This window comes from Crinia signifera, chromosome 9 (genome assembly GCF_055691185.1).
Source record: "Crinia signifera chromosome 9, ASM5569118v1, whole genome shotgun sequence".
Classification (NCBI taxonomy): domain Eukaryota; kingdom Metazoa; phylum Chordata; class Amphibia; order Anura; family Myobatrachidae; genus Crinia; species Crinia signifera.
The window spans coordinates 101,449,373-101,472,080 of record NC_139225.1 but is presented as its reverse complement, the minus strand read 5'-3'; the positions used below and the strand labels follow the sequence as shown (position 1 = coordinate 101,472,080).

Here is a 22,708-nt window from a genome sequence, read left to right as displayed (position 1 = left end):
ATGACGAACATGCAACATACAAATACATGACATAGGTGAAAAAGATTCTTTGGAAAATATGTGCTAAATAGATTTAAAATGTAGGTAGATGGGGCTGAAAATGGTAATGGGTATATTTTGTGTGTACCACAATTAATACCAAGCTAAGTATGTCATTGGGGTATCAGTTTGTATGTGTATTACTGCTGTGTATTTGACACATAGCTTGGACACAGACTCCAAATGATTTTTGACACAGACAATACAGAAGTGGCTGTGCTTATGGGAGTTGTATGATTACAATACTGACCCCTGGTGGTAAAATAAAGGAAGTGATATAAGTCAGATAGTCTGGATTATGTACAGACTACTGGTACAGCCGATATAGTATCTATCTAATAAGTGCGGGTATAGGCATAAGTCTGGTACATTCACATTATAAATACATCAATCAACATCCATTTACAGCCCTCTATCTAACGCTACAGACATTGGGACACGTGTTTCGCATATACAGCTTCTTCAAGCCAACCACCCGACTGTCTCACAGTGGCTTTATTTATTTGGATAGCCCACCAATCATTATTGGCATAATAATCACATGGTTCCCTGAGAACCAATGGTTAATCGTTAGTCCGGCTGATATCATTAGTGATTCCGCCCTTACTGCAGCGTCCCCGTCGGTGACGTCATCACGTTGATCACGTGATCTGCGCACCGCGTCATGCGTCGTGTCACGTGGTCCATATGGACCAATCCTGCGGCGTATCTGTTATACCCGGAAGTTTGCTTCTTAAATGGGATAGCCCTGTAATGAGCATATATAATAACGCCTGAGTTATTATCGCTCGTGAATCCTTAGTATGTCATGTCAAATCATGAGGATTATATGGAGGTATTGATCGGGTATTGTCCTTTTGATGTCTCTATTTTTGAACCTCGGAGTTTAATGGTATAGGTGTGTTTTGACAAATATTTATTGAATTATGCTTTATCCCAAGGGAGACGGTGGCCCTGTACTATGTATTGGTGATACTGGGGATATTCCATATAGATGAGTACCTTCCCATAATCGAGCCCTGTACTGGGCATATGTGATGCTGTATGAATTTGTGGTACCCTGATGTTCATAGGGTATGATGTAATATTATAATATTACTGATTAAGGCAGGTCTTATAGAGCTCTATTCCCTAATTTTAATGCTCTGTGTCCGACAGGGTAATAGTGGACATTTGGTAAGTCAATTAAGTATGTGCATATATTAGATGAAAATATAATAAAAGTGAAGAAATGTGAAAAAATGTATATATTTGATGAATTGTTCCAAGATGATACATGGATAAATTTATTGATAATAAAACGAAAAAGAGAAAGAATAAGATTTTATTATTTGTTTGTTTTTAATAAATAAATAAATATGTTATATAATAATGGTGTTATTATTTCACTCGCCCTGTGATGTGAGGATGTGAATAAGTGACCACACAAGAAATACATAAAAAATACATAAAAAATGTGTAAAGATAATAAGTGATAAAAAATGGGGCAAGGAGTGCATGTGTGATTGAATGAGTTAATGTTATCAAACTATTACTGTGCAATATGTATTGATATACGTTGAATGAGATATGAAGTGCTGTTGGTGTTTGTTCCGATTGTGTACATCTATCGTTTGTGAGTAGGTATTTTGTATCCTGAATCCAAACTGTGATGGTGAAGGTGGGGGGTGGGATTTATTTGTGTTCTCCCAGTATATAGTGGGTGTTGTGAGTTTGATATGATATTGAAAAAGTTATAATATTTCAATTTCTGTTTACGACATTCAATTATAATTTTCCAATCTTTCTTCTTACAGAACACTGTGTATGGGGCACTCATGTCATACACGTCTCTTATCCCTGGTCTTGTCCAGGTAGGGGGGCCTAGTAGTTATAAAGTTTGTGATAATAATAAGATATAGACACCTCATACTAAAGTTATAGTGCCGAGTTCATAGAAGCTATTATTGGTCTCAGGGTTGAAGGTAAGTATTTTGTACTTGTTGCTCATACCTAGTATGTAATATTACAGGGTTACATTTTGAAGGTTTGCGGATTTAACGTTAAAAACACGTATCTCGACCCTACCTCGGTAGGGGAGCCTTATTTTATAAGACTTATGAGAATATTGAGTTTTGAATTCTAGACATTTAATATCAAGTCACAGCTGGATGTTTAAATGCTGAGGTCATGGTGAGTATTCTTTATCTCAGAATAGATGGAAGATATTTATACTCAGTGTTTTTGTTTGATATATTATATTCCAGGATTCCATTTTGATAATTTGCAGATTTGACAGTAAATGCAGTAAGGATTGTTTTGGTCTTTATTCCATATCTTCTTAAGTAGATGTTGAATCCACATCCATTAATCCTTTGAAGGGGCTTGGATTTCCCATTAGTGTCTGGGCAGGAAATTGAAATGAGCAGAAAGGAATGTAGGTGCTCTTGGTTATTGGCATCTACAGAAAATGCATATAGCTATTATATTCGTTGAGACCTTTGGGTTGGAGGCAGTCCATAAGAAAGATTCATTTGGTCTCAGCTTTAAGTAATTCAGTATCCAAATTGCCTCCTCGTATCCCCATGCGGATATGTCTCATACCGAATGCTTTGAGTCCTTGGGGATCATTTCCATGATGCCTCATAAAGTGCCTAGCCACTGGGGTTAGCTTCTTAAATTTGTTGGTATCTTTTATCGCATTACGGATTGAACAAATGTGTTCCAATACTCGTACTTTGAGAGGTCTTTTCGTTTTACCTACATAAATTTTCCAACAAGGGCATTGAAGTTGGTAAATCACCCCTATGGTTGTGCAGGTAATGAGTTCATTAATTTTCCACGTTTTCCCGAATTTGTCCATGTATGTTTGTGTGGGTACCATATATTGGCAGGCCTTGCACCGACCACACTTGGTGGATCCCTGTCTTATGGTCTTCATCTGATATTGGTCAGCCAAATGACTGTGTACGAGATGGTCTCCAATATTCTTAGCCCTTCGCCAGCTAACTTCGACTCTAGGGGGGAGGATGTCTTTCAGGTCATTATCAGTTTGTAACACTGCCCAGTGCTTCTGGAGTGTCTGCCGTATTTCTCTCCAGTAGTTATTATAGGTCCCAATGAACCGTATAGGTTCATCTTTGGTGTCTCGTTTCTTAGGGACAAGTAGAGATTCCCGGGGTATCTGCTCAACCGATTTCTGTGACTTTCTGATGAGTCTATTGCTATAGCCCCTTTCGGCTAAGCGTTTGGAAAGTTCTTGTTCTCTTTTTTTGAAAATCACAGGGTCTGAGCAGTTGCGCTTGGTTCTTATGATTTCCCCTTTCGGGATAGCTTTAATGGTGCTAGGCAGATGTGCACTCACCGCATGTAAGACACTGTTGGTTGCTGTGGCCTTTCTGTACATGTCGGTATGGATATTTCCCCTTGTGTCGATTCCAATGGTAAGATCTAAGAAATGGATCTGTTGCTGGCTGGCTTCGTATGTCAGTTTAAGATTGAGTTCATTGATGTTTAATATTTTTATGAATTCATCTAATTCGCTTTTGTCTCCATCCCATAGAAATAAAATATCGTCAATATAACGAAGGAAGAGTGGAATATTATCTGTATATTTCATATGGGATTCTTGGAAGACCACCTCTCTTTCCCACCACCCCAGGTACAGGTTGGCATACGTTGGGGCACATGCTGTCCCCATCGCTGTGCCCCGTACCTGGAGGTAGTGGGAGCCATTGCAGGTAAAATAATTTCTGGTCAAAATAAAGGTGATGGCATCAATCAAGAATTCATTAAATTCATAACTTGCATCCATATTCAGAAAATACCTTGTGGCTTTAATGCCATTCTGATGGCTTATGCTAGTATATAAACTTTCGACGTCGCAGGACACCAACCATGTGTCCTTGCTGACTGTCAGATGTTCTAGTTTATTTAGCACGTCCATCGTATCACGAAGGTAAGATGGCAATGATGTTACGTATTTTCTTAAGAATTGGTCTGCATAGATGCTCAGTTTTTCAGTGAGTCCACCTTTCCCCGACACTATAGGCCTCCCCGGTGGGTTTGTGGCACTCTTGTGTATCTTGGGGAGTAGATATAAAGTGGGGGTCTTAGGGTTTTCCACCTGCAGGAATTGGTAATCTTTTAAAGATATAATTTTTTTTGTCATGTGCTGATCCAATTAGTTTGTTATATTGGCGTGTGTACTCCATGCTTGGGTTGAAAATAAGCTTCCTATAGCATGCTGTATCACGTAGTTGTCTTTCCATTTCTTGGACATACAGGTTTCGTGGCCATAAAACTATATTTCCTCCTTTATCAGAAGGTTTCACGATCGTGTCCTGCCAGGTTGTTATCTCTTTCAAGGCTCTGCGTTCTTCTGCATTAGTATTATTATTTTTGGATCGTTGTTGTGTGAAGAGATGATCTAGATCCTGTGCGACCAAGGCCTGGAATACCTCAATTTGAGGACATATTTTAGAATCCGGGAGAAAAGTGGATTTCTTTTTTATCTTAGATCCGTCAAATGGTTGTGGTTTGGAAGAAGACTGATCTGATTGTATTGACTCAATGATGTTATCCTGGGAATCTGATGTTAATTCCTCTAGCATTTGGATGGCTAACAAGTCTTCCTCATCAAAATTTGTTGTTGTATTTCGATTAGGTTGGCTGTTGGACTCATTGGTGCGGTTGGACATTAGATTGGGATCTTCCTCTTTCTGTAGTTTTTGTTGGGCAAAGAACTTTTTAAGTAGGATCTTACGAGTGAATAGGTTAAGATCTTTTTCTGCTTCAAATCTATCCATTGATGATGAAGGTGAGAGAGACCATGTTTTAGGATTGACTCCTGGCTATTGGATAGTACTCTGTCAGTCAGGTTGATAATTTTGAGGGAGGTTGATGTTATGGGGATAAGATGTTGGTCTAGTGACATTATTCCCTGAATCTCCTCCTCTCTCGTGTCTCTTCCCTCCATTCGGGTGCAGCTCTCTTTCTCCTTCTCCTTCTCCTTTCTCCTTCCTCCGCCCCTGGCCCCTCCTGATCTTTCGCCAGGATCTCTGCCTGGTTTTCGGCCTGCCCCTTCAAAGGATTAATGGATGTGGATTCAACATCTACTTAAGAAGATATGGAATAAAGACCAAAACAATCCTTACTGCATTTACTGTCAAATCTGCAAATTATCAAAATGGAATCCTGGAATATAATATATCAAACAAAAACACTGAGTATAAATATCTTCCATCTATTCTGAGATAAAGAATACTCACCATGACCTCAGCATTTAAACATCCAGCTGTGACTTGATATTAAATGTCTAGAATTCAAAACTCAATATTCTCATAAGTCTTATAAAATAAGGCTCCCCTACCGAGGTAGGGTCGAGATACGTGTTTTTAACGTTAAATCCGCAAACCTTCAAAATGTAACCCTGTAATATTACATACTAGCAACAAGTACAAAATACTTACCTTCAACCCTGAGACCAATAATAGCTTCTATGAACTCGGCACTATAACTTTAGCATGAGGTGTCTATATCTTATTATTATCACAAACTTTATAACTACTAGGCCCCCCTACCTGGACAAGACCAGGGATAAGAGACGTGTATGACATGAGTGCCCCATACACAGTGTTCTGTAAGAAGAAAGATTGGAAAATTATAATTGAATGTCGTAAACAGAAATTGAAATATTATAACTTTTTCAATATCATATCAAACTCACAACACCCACTATATACTGGGAGAACACAAATAAATCCCACCCCCCACCTTCACCATCACAGTTTGGATTCAGGATACAAAATACCTACTCACAAACGATAGATGTACACAATCGGAACAAACACCAACAGCACTTCATATCTCATTCAACGTATATCAATACATATTGCACAGTAATAGTTTGATAACATTAACTCATTCAATCACACATGCACTCCTTGCCCCATTTTTTATCACTTATTATCTTTACACATTTTTTATGTATTTTTTATGTATTTCTTGTGTGGTCACTTATTCACATCCTCACATCACAGGGCGAGTGAAATAATAACACCATTATTATATAACATATTTATTTATTTATTAAAAACAAACAAATAATAAAATCTTATTCTTTCTCTTTTTCGTTTTATTATCAATAAATTTATCCATGTATCATCTTGGAACAATTCATCAAATATATACATTTTTTCACATTTCTTCACTTTTATTATATTTTCATCTAATTTATGCACATACTTAATTGACTTACCAAATGTCCACTATTACCCTGTCGGACACAGAGCATTAAAATTAGGGAATAGAGCTCTATAAGACCTGCCTTAATCAGTAATATTATAATATTGCATCATACCCTATGAACATCAGGGTACCACAAATTCATACAGCATCACATATGCCCAGTACAGGGCTCGATTATGGGAAGGTACTCATCTATATGGAATATCCCCAGTATCACCAATACATAGTACAGGGCCACCGTCTCCCTTGGGATAAAGCATAATTCAATAAATATTTGTCAAAACACACCTATACCATTAAACTCCAAGGTTCAAAAATAGAGACATCAAAAGGACAATACCCGATCAATACCTCCATATAATCCTCATGATTTGACATGACATACTAAGGATTCACGAGCGATAATAACTCAGGCGTTATTATATATGCTCATTACAGGGCTATCCCATTTAAGAAGCAAACTTCCGGGTATAACAGATACGCCGCAGGATTGGTCCATATGGACCACGTGACACGACGCATGACGCGGTGCGCAGATCACGTGATCAACGTGATGACGTCACCGACGGGGACGCTGCAGTAAGGGCGGAATCACTAATGATATCAGCCGGACTAACGATTAACCATTGGTTCTCAGGGAACCATGTGATTATTATGCCAATAATGATTGGTGGGCTATCCAAATAAATAAAGCCACTGTGAGACAGTCGGGTGGTTGGCTTGAAGAAGCTGTATATGCGAAACACGTGTCCCAATGTCTGTAGCGTTAGATAGAGGGCTGTAAATGGATGTTGATTGATGTATTTATAATGTGAATGTACCAGACTTATGCCTATACCCGCACTTATTAGATAGATACTATATCGGCTGTACCAGTAGTCTGTACATAATCCAGACTATCTGACTTATATCACTTCCTTTATTTTACCACCAGGGGTCAGTATTGTAATCATACAACTCCCATAAGCACAGCCACTTCTGTATTGTCTGTGTCAAAAATCATTTGGAGTCTGTGTCCAAGCTATGTGTCAAATACACAGCAGTAATACACATACAAACTGATACCCCAATGACATACTTAGCTTGGTATTAATTGTGGTACACACAAAATATACCCAGATTATTTAAAACTGTGTGACAGGTACATGCCCACCTATGTGATATAAGGGCTTTAATATCATATGAGCGGCCTTCCTGCCCAAATTGTACCAACCATACCTACGAATTAAAGTGATAAAAAAGATGTACAACCACCTTTGAACCACATATGTGGATAAAAACCTCATATAACAGCATAGTATCATCCAGTGCTTATACGGGTCGGCAAGGATAACACAGTCTACCTGCCAGGTATCCAGTCAAGCAATTTAGTTAACGACACAGAGATATCTAAGATAGATTACTATTTTTTGTGCCAAAATTATTTTCTGTGTAATATATCCTGGTGAATTATATCCCAAGTCGATAATCAACATTACCATTTTCAGCCCCATCTACCTACATTTTAAATCTATTTAGCACATATTTTCCAAAGAATCTTTTTCACCTATGTCATGTATTTGTATGTTGCATGTTCGTCATTTTTTAACCTCTTATTGATTTCGCATTTATAGTGGGTAATCCCGAATCCATGTACTATTAAAGATTAATAGGATTTCCCACTTTTGAATAAAATTGGAATATTCCATTAAAATTGATATAAAAATATATCTCCTTCCTGGTGTGCATCCGCTGCAACTACTTTCTCTCTTTCTCTCGACTATACTTACCTGGTTGATAGGATAGCACCCCCGCTAAAATCCAAAGAATATAGCGGCATTATCCCCAACACCTTGGGTTTACCAATTTGTGTGCAGATTTCACTCCATCCTTCTCTAACCAATCAGCTGCTATGAATAATTGTATGGAAAATTTTATGGAATGCACTTGATATTCTATACATATTGATAGTCATGGGCAATTTCTCCACTGGCTCACTTTTCCACTGTCTTCACTGTTTCATTGCGCTCTCCCAGAAGGACATTGATCTCTTACAAGTTTATATACTAAGATAGGACGTTGCATTCAGGTTTTGTCTATTACCTCAATGAAGGTGCTAAATACATAAGAACTTGATTCTGATTGGTTGCCCAAAGCAACATCCCGTATTCAATAGAACTCCAGTGGCGCACGCAGGGGGGGGGGGGGTCTGAGTACCCAGAAACCCCCCAGGAGACTAGGGACCCTTGGGAACCGGAGATATCTGACTTCAAAACAGTGGTCCCCATCCAAGCCTGTTAATTGCTCTTCCCAGTCAGATATTTCAGGTTCTATCTGACTTAGTGTTTTTCTGAGGGTATATTCCAAAATCTGTGACTCTTCCTCTTTGAGGGACTTTAGAAGCTTGTCTCTACTTTTCCCAGAACCAGAGATATCATTCTTCCAGCAGCTGGTTACTGCTCCAGCTCTACACACCTGGTATGTAGTTTTATATTCTCGTTGGCAGATTGCTCTGCCTCCTGAAATATGATCCCCTAGTCCCCAGTACCATTTGGTAGGTGGGATTCTCTAGTTTTTAATTTCATTAAAATCTAAGAAATCTATTTCCGGGAACTTGAGATATCTGCAGTCAAGCAAGCTGTCCTCCCACCAGAAAATTATGAATAATAAGCCCACTCCACTATACACCCCTCCTCGGCAAATTATACAACCTCTACCTCCTTGGAAGTTATGTATCAGGGCCCCTTCATTAAGCCCAATGCCCCCTTCTCCCACCCCATCTCCCACCATCTGTGCAGTAAAGGGGTAATTAGTGGAAATTACTGATCCAGGCCCTACATGCTGAGCGGTTGATATAATACCCCCTACCACCCACGGGACATCAAAGCTTCCCCCACCCCTACCGCTGGAGGATTGGTAGGGTCCCCAATACATTGCTATGTCCAGGGGTCTACACTGCTGTTGACGCCCCTGTATGTGTATATATATATATATATATATATATATATATATATATATATATATATATATATATATATATATATATAATTTGTATTATTATTATCATCATTATTATTTATATACATTTGGTCTATAATACTTTAACTGACCCGGCATATACTGGGTCACCTAAGTGTCCATCTCTGTGCTTTGCTCCGCCACTTTTGAAACCCCATTATGAAAATCCTGCATTTGCCCCTGAACTCCCAGCTTAGCAAATAAACCACTTAGGGGAATATTCAATGTCTGCTGATATTCTGACAGTGGAAATATAGTCAGTTAAGGTTTTCAATACCTGTCGGGACTCTCCATTCGGGCCAAGTCTCATCTGCTACAGACTCCTCTTCCTGTTGGAAATGGCCGTGGATTGTTTTTCAACAAAGCAGCTGCGTTTTTACCAATCCTCAGACTTTCCGACACCAGACAGCTGGAACATTGAACTCTTGCTGTTGAATTGCACTTGAGCAGACCAAAAATGGTCTGGGATTGTCGGGGTGTTCCGACAGTCGGAATCCCAGATTGAATAATCCCTTTAGAGTGTGAATGAATTGTGGATTAAAAATGGAAGGATACTTATTATGTTAAACTGTATCATATACATTTTTTATCACATTATAGCAACAAAAATACTGTATATAACATATTACAGTGTATTGGTAGAGATCCCATAAATATGAAGAATTTATTTTGAAAGCTTCTGGGGTAATATGGGAAAGGAATTCAAAAAAATAAAACTGTGCTGGGAAGTAGGTAATAATATTTCAATTTAATACACCAGTTTATCTGGCCAATGCATATATTGCATACTGTATATACACACATAAGAAAGGACAATCACCCTTCTAGATGTTAAGACAACCCTTCTGCCTTATTTTCATGAGAATGCCTCTCCTGATATTTCCTCGGGAATCCTCTGGGAGGCACATAAGGCGACTATTAGAGGCCACCTCATAGGAAAAGCTTCTAGTGTACATGAAAAAGCAACTCAAGAAATCTTAGCCTTAGAATCCCAAATATCAGTCCTTTTAGCAAGGCATAAATCTTCTCCTACTCCTATTCAATCCCAGATAAATTTCCTCAAGGCCAGTTAAATGCCCTTCTCTCTCGTCAGGCTGCTGTCATCTTACAGAAGCTGCCTCAATGGTTTTATGATAAAGCTGACAAAATGGGTACCCTCTTACCGAATAAGTTGAGGCGTAAACAAACCTGAATGACAAATGATATTCTTGCAAATTAGGTTCCATGACTTATTATCCGAAAGTTATGGTAGAGTTTTGTGACTTTTATAGTTCCCTTTATAATTTACCTGAGCCAACTTTGACTGATTCTGGTGTATCTGAGGGAGTACATTCATAAGTATTCCCTATTCTCCTTCAATATCAGAATCTCAGCTACTGTAGCCTAATAGAGAAATCTCATTAGAAGAGATGACAGCTGTTATCAAATCTATGTGTTCTGTGGCAGCCCCAGGTCCAGATGTTTTTAATACTGCTCAATAATATAAGATTTTTGTGACGCAACTTGCCCCAAACCCCACGGCCCTTTTTTAATGATGCTTTGAAAGGTGACTCCTTTGCTCCAGCTCCTACATTAGCAAAAATAGTGGTAATTCCGAAACCAGACAGAGACCCCACAATTCAATCTTTCTACTGAATGTAGATCTTAAAATGTATGCAAAAACGTTTAGATAACTGATTACCCCCCCCCCCCCCTCCTTATAACTCTGATCTACCCTGATCAAGTGAGTTTTATCCCTGGTCACCAAGCATTAGGCAATACAACACCAGCTATAGATTTGACCCAGTCCATACAATGGCAGAAATTACCCTCTCTACTTTTTGCACTGGATGCCGATAAGGCTTTTGACCATATTTTGTGGTCCTTAGCCTTTAGGGTGCTTCAACAGATGAGAATAAAGGGAGAATTTTTAGTAGGTATCTCAGCTCTACATAGATCACCTGAAGCTACAGTCTCTGTCAATGGTATTTCCTCTTCCTCTTTTGGAATCTCCAACGGTACCAGACAGACTTTCTCCACTGCTCTTTGCTCTAATTATAGAACCTCTTGCAGCCAGAATTCGCAGTAACTCAGACATCTCTCACTGGTCCCACTGAACACAAAATTGCATTATACACAGGTGATATCTTGATATCCTTAGGGAACTCAGCTCAATTTTTGCGTCTTCTCCTCTCCGTGATTGATCTTTATTCAATTATTCCGGTTATAAAATTATGACGCAAAACAAAGGTGCTTGACTTTTATATTCCTAGATCAACTATACTCACCCTGGAAGCATCTTTTTCATTTAAATGGCATTAACAGATAAACATTATTACAGTAAAACTATTTAAAACTATTTAAATTCCACTGTATAGATCTGTTTTTTCCTTTAAAATTGAAACTTTAATGGTTATGGAATGGAGAGTTGGATGTCAAAGATTGGTTCTGAGTGGGCATGTTTCATGCCAACACCAATCCAAAATATAATTGGTCAATAATGAATTTTACAGCACTACTGCCTGTGTTTTTAGTCTTACTAATATATATAGCCAAAACATAAGAGCCATCACTCAGGTCTTATTTCTGCCAAACTGTATAGCCTGCCCAGGTGCCAACCTCCTGGATCTTATGCAGAGCCAACAATACAGAAATTCGAAAGAATGGGCACTCCGGGACTAGTAACTGTGGTAAAGCAAGTGGACCAAATTTATTCCATCTAGGTCAACGTTTTGGGGTCACTCCCCTGTCAGGACATATACAATAGAATATAGACATAAGTGCAAAAGGTGTATTTATAACAACATATACTTACCCCCTCCCTGTGGTCGTCTCTCACGTGCACCACCGGGCTGGGATCCCGGAAGCATACATACAATGTTTTATATGTCCTGATGACGGGGGAGTGACCCCGAAACATTGACCTAGATTAAATCAATTTGGTCCACTTCATCGCAGTAACTAGCCCTGGAGTGCCCATTCTTTCAAATTTCTACTTATATAAATATCTATAGATATATATATATACATACACACACACACACACACACACACAGTTGTGCTCATAAGTTTACACACCCTAGCAGAATTTGTGATTTTCTGGCCATTTGTCAGAAAATATGAATGATAACTCCCAAACTTTTCTTTCACTCAGGGTTAGTGGTTGGGTGAAGCCATTTATTGTCCAACAACTGTGTTTACTCTTTTTAAATCATTATAACAGAAACTACAGAATGACCCTGATTAAAAGTTGACATACCTCAGTTCTTAATACCGTGTATTGCCGCCTTTAAAATCAATGACAGCTTGAAGTCTTTTGTGGTAGTTGTGGATGAGGCTCTTTATTTTCTGATGGTAAAGCTGCCCATTCTTCTTGGCAAAAAGCCTCCAGTTCCTGTAAGTTCTTGGGCTGTCTTGCATGAACTGCACGTTTGAGATCTCCCCAGAGTGGCTCAATAATGTTGAGGTCAGAAGACTGAGATGGCCACTCCAGAACCTTCACTTTATTCTTCTGTAACCAATATACAGGCCTTATGTTTTGGATCATTGTCAAGTTGGAACATCCAAATACGTCCCATACGCAGCTTCCGGGCTGATGAGTGCAAATTTTCCTCCAGTATTTTCTGATAACTAGCTACATTCATCTTGCCATCAATTTTGACCAAGTTTCCAGTGCCTTTGTAGCTCACACATCACCAAAACATCAGAGATCCACCTCTGTGTTTCACAGTAGGAATGGTGTACCTTTCATCATAGGTCTTGTTGACTCCTCTCCAAATGTAACATTTATGATTGTGGCCAAAAAGTTCAATTTTGGCCTCATCACTCCAAAATACTTTGTTCAAGAAGTTTTGAGGTTTGTCTCTGTGCTGTTTAGAGTATTGTAAGCGGAATGCTCTGTGGCATTTGCTTAATAATATCTTTCTTCTCGTGACTCGACCATGCAGTCAATTTTTCTTCAAATGCCTCATTATTGTGCATCTTGAAACAACCACGAGTTCTGTATTTCAGCTGAAGTTATTTGTGGATTTTTCTTTGCATCCCGAAATTTTCCTGGCAGTTGTGCCTGACATTTTTGTTGGTCTACCTGAACGTGATTTGTTTTCTACAGAATCCCTAATTTTCCACTTGGTTTCCACCAGTGTTTGAACACTGCTGATTGGCATTCTCAATTGCTTGGACATCTTTTTGTATCCCTTCCCTGTTTTAAACAGTACAATTACCTTTTTCCACAAATCCTTTGACAATTATTTTGCTTTCCCCATGACTCAGAATCCAGACACGTCAGTGCAGCACTGGATGAAAGATGCAAGGGTCTTTCAGGAGACCAGAAACCCACTGACCTTTTATACACACACTCTGATTACAAGCAAACAGATCACAGGTGAGGATGGTTACCTTTAGTAGCCATTTAAACCCGTTTGTGTCAACTTGTGTGCATGTTATCAGGTCAAAATCTCCAGGGTATGTAAACTTTTCATCAGGGTCATTTGGGTAGTTTCTGTTGTCATTATGATTCAAAAAGAATAAACACAGCTGTTTGAGTTATCATTCATATTCTCTGACAAATGGCCAGAAAATCACAAATTCTGGTAGGGTATGTAAACTTTTGAGCACAACTGTATATACTGTATATATTGTATGTATACACATCTATTATGTACAGTTAATATTTACAGGGGAACATGAAAATATTTTGCTATTGAGTTTATGCAACAAAAGTGCAGTGCATGAGTAATCTGTACACTGATGCGGGTTTTGCATGTGATAGGGTTGTGGGTAACAGGTAAAAGTGTAGGTGATGATGTAATCAAGTCTTGCACTTTCCCTGGCTCAAGGGGTAGGAATAAGCAATGTACAGAATGTATGCATTTTTTGTTAATATTTTTTCCTCCTTTTTAAACTACTTCACGTTTAGGATGAAAGTGCATTAACTGTAGCACTTTAAATCACACCAGGAGGACAAGTCCCACTTTGGTCTCAAGGGCTTAAAGATTAGCATTTAACTTCCTTGCTATATGCTTGAACAATTTAGCAATTGTACTCTATATACCCTGACTTTAATAATACTGAGCACATTTTTTAGGGATGACAACAATCACTGTGTTTAACTGTAGAGCAGAACATTTTCAAAATGTTCCTAAGCATTTCTGTATTTCACAGTCAGGAATTAATCAGAGAAATTCATGTAAAAAGAAATGTACAAGTGTGAAAACTTCTTTTCTATATTGCATGGATCAAATTGATGTGCGACATTAGTATAGCTGTGTGGGAATCTACTGTATATAGTAAGTGCCATGCTGTAGTTTTTTTACATCAATTTCCATGGTGATTCATCTGGAACTTTGTACATTTGTAAAACTAATATCCTTTTCGGGTTGTTGCCCAGCATTTCTAGTAATCTTTAGTGTTTTGCCACTAATGCATCACAAATATAAGATGCACAATTAAAACAAGAAGATACTACGTTACTCGTCTTGGTGCTGCTTAGTGTATGAGAATTTATCTGTATGATTTTGGAACAAGGATATCGTTATATATTTTTAATCACTTTCTTTAAAACAAAACAGTTTTACATTTTGGATTTAATAATAATTTAAATATAAACATTTCAAATAGCAACAATTTAAAATATTCAATATTTTACCATTTCAAAATTATTATTATTATTATTATTATTATTATTATTATTATTATTATTATTATTATTATTATTTTAAATAAAACAATTGTGAATTAATTAGTAATAATAGTATTTTTTCATCAAAATGTTAAATAATTCCAAATAGAATTGTTCCCCTCAACCTATATCTCTAGTAATTACATGACATAATAATATAACGTACAGTATGGTAGACATACAGTATGGCAACCTATATCTCTAGTAATTACATGACATAATAATATAACGTACAGTATGGTAGACATACAGTATGGCACTATAATTTCATGATCATTTTGTTGATGACAGAGACATTGACTGGATAATGAGTAACGGATAAAAAGAAGTTCTATTGTTATCAAAGTATTCATCCTCATCTTATGGATAGAAATAGTGAATATGTAATACGCATTAAAGGGTTTGTTTTTAATTTTTTTATTTTGTTTCCTGCACATACTGGTAGGCAGCTTTATTGTGGTCTGAGTCCATGCTTCTAAAAATACAGCCTGTCAATTCACAACTAGAACATCACAGAGGTACTTTATATTCATAAAAAAATCGACTTTTCAATCTACTAAAAACTAGGCTAGCAATTTCCGCCTACAAAATGGCTGCCTGCAGGTGTACAGAATATTTCACTTTATTTTTTCACTGTGATTATATACTCATACACATAATAATGTACTACATACATCATATTTGTCATTTCCCTGTTGTCCTCTTTGCATCTTAATCTTCTATTGACCTTGTGCTGATAGAGTCCATAGAATTTTGAAGTATAGCTGGATGAAGAAAATTGAAAACATGTATCAGTAAACTTCAAAGCACTTCTCCAAGCATATGGTTATTTACAGCAGAACCAAAAGACGAACAGATGTGTCAAAGAAAACGTTGTAGATTCTAATTGCGTAGAGATAGGCTGAATCTTGTAACAGTTGATCAATAAGGATAGTGTTCATTAATTTTGTCAGAATGTATACTCTTTTAATTTTCAACAAAATGAGGACAAATGTTGAAACATGTTAAATTAAGTATTGCAATTTGAAAGCTAATTTATTAACCATTATTGCAGTTATTGCTTAGTCAAGTTTTAGACTTTAATTGCAGCTATTGAAAACAGTACTTGGTGACAATCAGCCTTCTATATTCTGGTCCAATCAGATCAGCTTCTTATTCTGTAACACTCAGAACTGTGAAATTCAAACACACAATACCAAACATTACATTGACATCACATATACACCGTATTTGCCGGCGTATAAGACGACCGGCCGTATAAGACGACCGCCCAACAATAGGAGGGCCCCAGGAGGCCCAGCTAAATACAATAAGGGCCAGGAGGGAAAGAAATGCCCATGGGCCGAGGGGGCCCGACTATCATGCCCACAGGCCGGAGGGGCCTGATCTGTACCCACGGGCCTAGTGCCCGATAACCCGGTGGTCTAGGGAGGGGTAGGTGGCCTGGGGCCGCCTACCTGCTGTTGGGAGAGGCTGCAGGGGGGAGCTTCATCAGCTCTGCTGCTTTACCCTACTACTGGCCTTTCCGGATCCGGCCACCATCTTTCTTCTGCCACTGGACTGTCCTGGCCAGCAGCGGCGCTGCTTCTCCTCTTCCTGTAGAAGGCGCCGGAGATCTTCTTTCTTGATCCCGGCGTCTTCTGGCCTCTTCAGCAGCCGCAGGAGCTCTTCTCCCTTCCGCAGTCTTCTGTGGCATCCAGCGTCCTCTTGCGCCTCAGCCGGGGGACTTCCTTGCTCGCCCTCCCAGCAGCGCCTGACGTCAGACGCCGGGGGCGAGGCTGAGTACGGTGTGGCGAGCGCTGATTGACTCACCGCAGCCGTCTGCCATTGGCTCCCTGATTGTCTCCCGAATAGCTGGAGATTCAAACCGCCGCTTTGGATTGGCGGCCGCAGCGGCGCCAGATTCAAAGCATCGCTCCGTTCCCGCCGCTTCCATCCCCGCTGCACCTGTACTGTGGGTGCGGGGATCATACAGCTGATCCCCATGCCTGCCTCCATTAACCCTGCGCATCCTGGCCTGGTGCAGGTTGGCACTCCAAGCAGATCCTTAAAATTGTCACTGGTGCCAGGCACATAAGATAATGAATAGAAAGCACTTACCCCCCACTTGGAGAAGGAATGGAGCCGGCACACAGAAGTTGTTGAAGGGGAAAAAAAAGTTTTAATGTACAAGCATAGTTGCAGACAGTAGCAGCTGTAGACCTGACAGCTGTTTCAACTGCTCTCAGGCGGTTTTCATCCCATTACTTTACCAAAAGTAATGGGACAAACTAAATAATCCTAAATCAAACTTTCACTTTTTAATACTTTGTTGCAAATCCTTTGCATTCAATTACAGCCTGAAGTCTGGAACATATAGATATCATCAGATGCTGGGTTTCATCCATAGTGATGCTCTTCCAGGCCTCTACTGCAAATGTGTTCAGTTCCTGCTTGTTCTTGGGACATTTTCCCTTCATTTTTGTCTTCATGAAGTGAACTGCATGCTCAATCAGTTTCAGGTCAGGTGTTTGACTTGGCCATTCCATAACATTCCACTTATTTGCCTTAAAAATCTCTTTGGTTGCTTTTGCTGTATGCTTCGGGTCATTGTCCATCTGCACTGTAAAGCACCGTCCAATGAGTTCTGAAGCATTTGACTGAATATGAGCAGATCATAATGCCTGTAACACTTCAGAATTCATCCTGCTGCCAGTTCCATTGGCAGCCATACATGCCCACACCATGACACTACCACCACCATGCTTCACTGAAAGGGTGGTTTGTTTTGGATCATCAGCAGTTCCTTTCCTTCTCTATACTCTTCTCTTCCCATAACTCTGATAAAAGTTTATCTTTGTCTCATCTGTCCATAGGATGTTGCTACAGTACTGTAAAGTCTTTTTTAGATGTTGTTTGGCAAACTAATCTGGTCTTCCTGTTTTTGAGGCTCATTAATGGTTTACATCTTGTGTTGAATCCTCTATATTCACTCTTGTGAATTCTTCTTGATTGTTGACATTGACACATATACACCTACCTCCTGGAGAGTGTTCTTGATCTTGCCAACTGTTGTGAAGGGATTTTTCTTCACCAGGAAAGTAATTCTTCTGTCATTCGCCACAGTTGTTTTCCATGGTCTTAAAGGTCTTTTGGTGTTGCTGAGCTCTCCGGTGCATTCTTTCTTTTTAAGAATTTTCTAAACAGTTAATTTGGCCACACTTAATGTTTTTGCTATCTTACTGATGGATTTCTTTTGATTTTTCAGCCTAATTATGGCATGCTTTACTGAAAGTGACAGCTCTTTGGATCTCCAATTGAGAGTCGGCAGCAACAGATTCTAAATGCAAATGTCACACCTGGAATCAACTCCAGAACTTTTACCTGCTTAATTGATGATGAAATAACAAGGGAATAGCCCAATCCTGTCCATGAAATAGCTTTTAAGTTGATTGTCCCATTACTTTTGGTCCCTTTAATAGCGTGAGGCACATATAGAAACCATTGTAATTCCTACACGTTCACCTGATTTGGATGTAAATACCATCAACTTATAGCTGAAAGTCTGCAGTTACTTGTTTGGTTCATTTCAGATCCATTTAGGTGGTGTATAGAGCCCAAAATATGAGAATTGTGTTGATGTCCCAATATTGATGGACCTGACTGTAGGTAAATGTTCTATTGGTCATCCTGGGCTCTGTTCCTGCCTTTCTTCTATGGCAACCAATGGCATTTGTTATCAGAGTTGATAGTTGGCATATCTCGGGCTATTTGCTGCCAGTACAAAGTGTCTCCTAAGAAGTGCACTTCCCAGTCTCTCTTAGTATAATTTTGGCCTCAGCTTGTTACTCTGCACAGCCTGCTTTAATTGCTGTCTCTTGGGGAAACCCCACCGGATGTTCAGTCTGACTTCTGACCCCTTCATTACCCAGATTGTTCATGCTTTAAAGTTCATTCAAGCAGGGACTTCCGCTTCCGGCATCGTGGAGTAAACAGCCTCTACACAGAGCTCAGTGCCTTTAGCAACCCCAATTAACTGCAAACTGTCGGAAACACGCAGGACCCGCTCACGATCCCCGCGGCAGTATCCACCCGACATGGAGAAGCACACTTCCCCGTCGCAGACCGCAAAGACTCCGCTACATCCCCCGCAGCAACAGAGGCAGGAGAAGCGGCGTGGGGAACATGCAATGGCGCCGGGCCAAGACAACGCCCAAGGCACGCCAGCGGCAAAGAAGCCGATAACGGAGCCAGAGTTTACATCTGATTCTGCACAAGGACGCCCAGGTATGCCCTTGACATTTGATAACTTAGTGGACGCCATAAATAAAACGATGGCACCGCTATTACAGAAAGCAGTAACGGACATTACCGCGCAGATTCAATCCCTAAATGTCAGAGTCACAGAGACAGAAAATAAAATTGGGGACCATACTGACCAGATCCAAGACCTGTAAAAGGCAGTTACCTCCCTCCAAACTGAAAACAAACGCCTTACTGATAGTATAGAAAACATTGAAAATAGATCCAGACGTAAAAACCTCAGACTGGCTGGTTTACCTGAAAACATTAAAGGACTGCAGCTGGAACGCTTTGTGCATACCACGCTACCAGCACTGTTACACATTGAAGCAGCATGTGCTGACATAGTAATTGAAAGGGTTCACAGACTGGGGAACTACCAACCTACAGTTAAAGAAAGACCAAGGATAGTGATTTTCAAAGTGTTGAACTATCTCCACAGGCAGGCAATCTGGGCTGCGTCCCGTAAAATTAACCCCATTATCTGGGAAGGACACACTATACGCATACACCAGGACTTTTCAATGGAGCTCTCTAAAGCTAGACGCTCATTCACAGATGTATGCTCCTTTCTGGTCAAATCCAAGAGGAAATTCTATATGCTATACCCAGCAAAGTTACGGGTATTCTCACTGACAGGGGATAAATTTCGAGACTTTTTAACGGCAGCGGAGGCAGAAGCCTATCTACAGAAGGAGAAACTCCTTAATAACATGGAAGATATAGCAGACGCTCCATAATGATGAATCTCTCTTTCTAACATTATACTAAAAGACGTCCACTATCCTAAAAATTAGGAATCTTAATCCAAGTCAAGACCTATTGCAACCAATTTTACTGTGGAATTGGACTAATCCCATCTACATCACAAATAGATGGTTAAATGCAACATTGAATTTGAAAAGTTAGGGGTCCTGCGATAAAGTTATTATTTGCATATGTTATGCTTTAAAGTTAAACTGACATACCGTTAATAATTCCTGTTAACATTTTTCTTGGAGCTAAAACTCCAATGAAATTTTTTTTTATGGGGAAGCAAAGGCATTAGGAGTAATGCCGCAAATACATAGTTCTCTTACATATAAGTTTCAGATGGGTAGTATACAGGTGATACCCCCACCTGATAGTTATCGGAAGTTCAGAATAGAAAACTTACAGGCTGTGGTGACTATTGTCACATTTTGCTGTATAACTTTCTGCATTTGAATTTGTTTATGTTGTCTGTATGTCTGTGACATGTCTTTGTATTGTACCCTTCCCTCATGTGTCACCCCCTCTTCATTTCATTTATTATAAGAGTTCTCAGGTCTGCATATGTAGCTCTTTTAGGATACTATGTCTTTAACCATAGGTTCACTTAATATAAGGGGTATCCATATGCCTGCGAAGAGGCGAAAGCTTCTGACGTACTTAAATAAACAAGGTGTAGAACTGATATGCCTTCAGGAAACGCACCTACTGCCGGCTGAAGTAAAAAAACTTCATTTTCTTCAATGGAAAGTACTGGGCTCTGCATCCCATACCTTTAATTCTTGTGGAGTTGTCACCCTAGTCAAGTCACAAGTTGACATAAAAGTCACTTCAGTGGATGCGGATCCTGAGGGCAGGTATGTTATAGTGTCATGTAACTTAAAAAATACTGAACTGAATATCTGCAATGTCTATGCCCCTACTCAATATAAAAGGTCTTTTTTCACCCAGCTGTTGACAAAATTGTATCAATATGACCCGACATCCTTAATTATTTGTGGGGACCTAAATTTATTGTCTTCCACATACATGGACCGCTCACCACCCCCAAAAAAATCTAGACCACTCCCAAAAGTAGGAGTTCCTTACCTAACGAAATCTCTAAACTTGGTAGACGCTTGGAGATTGTTAAACCCAGACGTGAGAGACTATACTTGTCTATCACTTACATATAATACATGGTCTAGAATAGATTACATATTAGTAGCAGAACCTTTCTTCCCAAAGATAAACTCTGCGTCAATTACACCCCCAGTCTTATCAGACCACGGACTAATCACTGTAACTATGGCTCTACAGGAACGCACTAATACAAGACCAATATGGAGATACCCGTCTCATTTATCCCAGTCTCGTGGATTGCAGGAAATCATAATGAAAAATTGGAATGATTATAGCTCCAATAATGAAATATATCAGAAAGAAAAACCAAGCATCTACTGGCAGGCAGCCAAAGTAGTATTGCGAGGAGAGATTATGGCATATGCTTCGAGACTCCAGAGAAATCAGATGGGTAAATACAAAGAATTACAATCTAACCTGACCGACACATTCCAGAAATTTAAACTATCCCCAACACAGGCCAATAAAAATTTGTACCAGACGGCTAAATCACAATATAATGAATTCCTCCAGGCTCAAGGGGACAAATATTTATTTAACGTCAACTCAAAATTTTATACTTTTGGGAATAAAGTGGGAAAGTTACTTACTAATTTAATGCAGGGATCTAGGCAACATGTGGTTGTACAGCCCCTATTGAAAGAGGATGGAACATTAACAACTTCAAATGACCAGATAGCTGCGATCTTAAAAGATTACTATGAAACTCTGTATGCCCCTCCGGATTCGTCTCCAGATGGGCCGACTGATGATTTTAACCCCTTATTGTCTAGTGACTTTTGGAATTCGTTAACCCTCCCACACGTCCCAACAGACATGACCAGGACCATGACAGCCCCCATTACGAAATCTGAAGTCCTATGGGCAATTGGACAGCTTAAGCTTGCAAAAGCCCCGGGTCCAGACGGATTCACTAATGAATTTTATAAAGTTATGGCAGATCAATTAGTTGGAACTCTGACGGCCTGTTATAATGCCATTATACAAGAAGGCAAACTACCAGACCATTTTTCAGACGCAGTCATAAAAGTTTTGCCAAAACCTGGCAGAGATCTGAGATGACCTGGGTCATACAGACCAATATCTCTGCTAAATGTAGATTTCAAAATTTTTACGAAGATTCTTGCTGAGAGGTTGAAGCCCGTGCTTCCTTGTATAATACACAAAGATCAATCGGGATTCATTACTGGGCGCCACTCCGCGGTCAATGTCCGTAGAGTCCTAGCAGCCATTCAGCAGTCAAGCAAAGGTTCCGCGTCTGGCGTGGCGTCAAATTTGATGCTAACGCTAGACGCGGAAAAAGCTTTTGATATGGTCCTTTGGCCTCATTTATTCCAGACACTGGAGAATTTTGGATTCCCACAACAGTTTGTCAGATTAATTAACATATTATATAATACCCCTAAATCTACCATAGCGTGTAACGGTCTCCTATCCAGCCCCTTTGAGCTGAGAAGAGGAACGAGGCAGGGGTGCCCTTTATCCCCGCTCCTCTTCGCGATCGCAATTGAGCCCTTAGTGGTTGCGATCAGAAACTCCCCGCTGATACACGGTATAAAAATAGATAAAGAAGAGTTAAAAATAGCATTATTTGCGGACGACGCATTGTTATTTATTTCAAATCCAACCCAT

General features: G+C 39.5%; 1 long non-coding RNA gene across 1 annotated transcript in view; it reads right to left on the bottom strand.

Moving 5' to 3' along the window:
• The window catches only part of LOC146036665 (uncharacterized), a 74,097-nt gene that overhangs the window by 14,007 nt on the left and 37,382 nt on the right, over positions 1-22,708 (bottom strand). Inside the window, exon 2 of the long non-coding RNA XR_014460914.1 lies at positions 15,598-15,687. This is a non-coding gene — a long non-coding RNA (uncharacterized LOC146036665). The remainder of the gene's footprint in view (positions 1-15,597; positions 15,688-22,708) is intronic.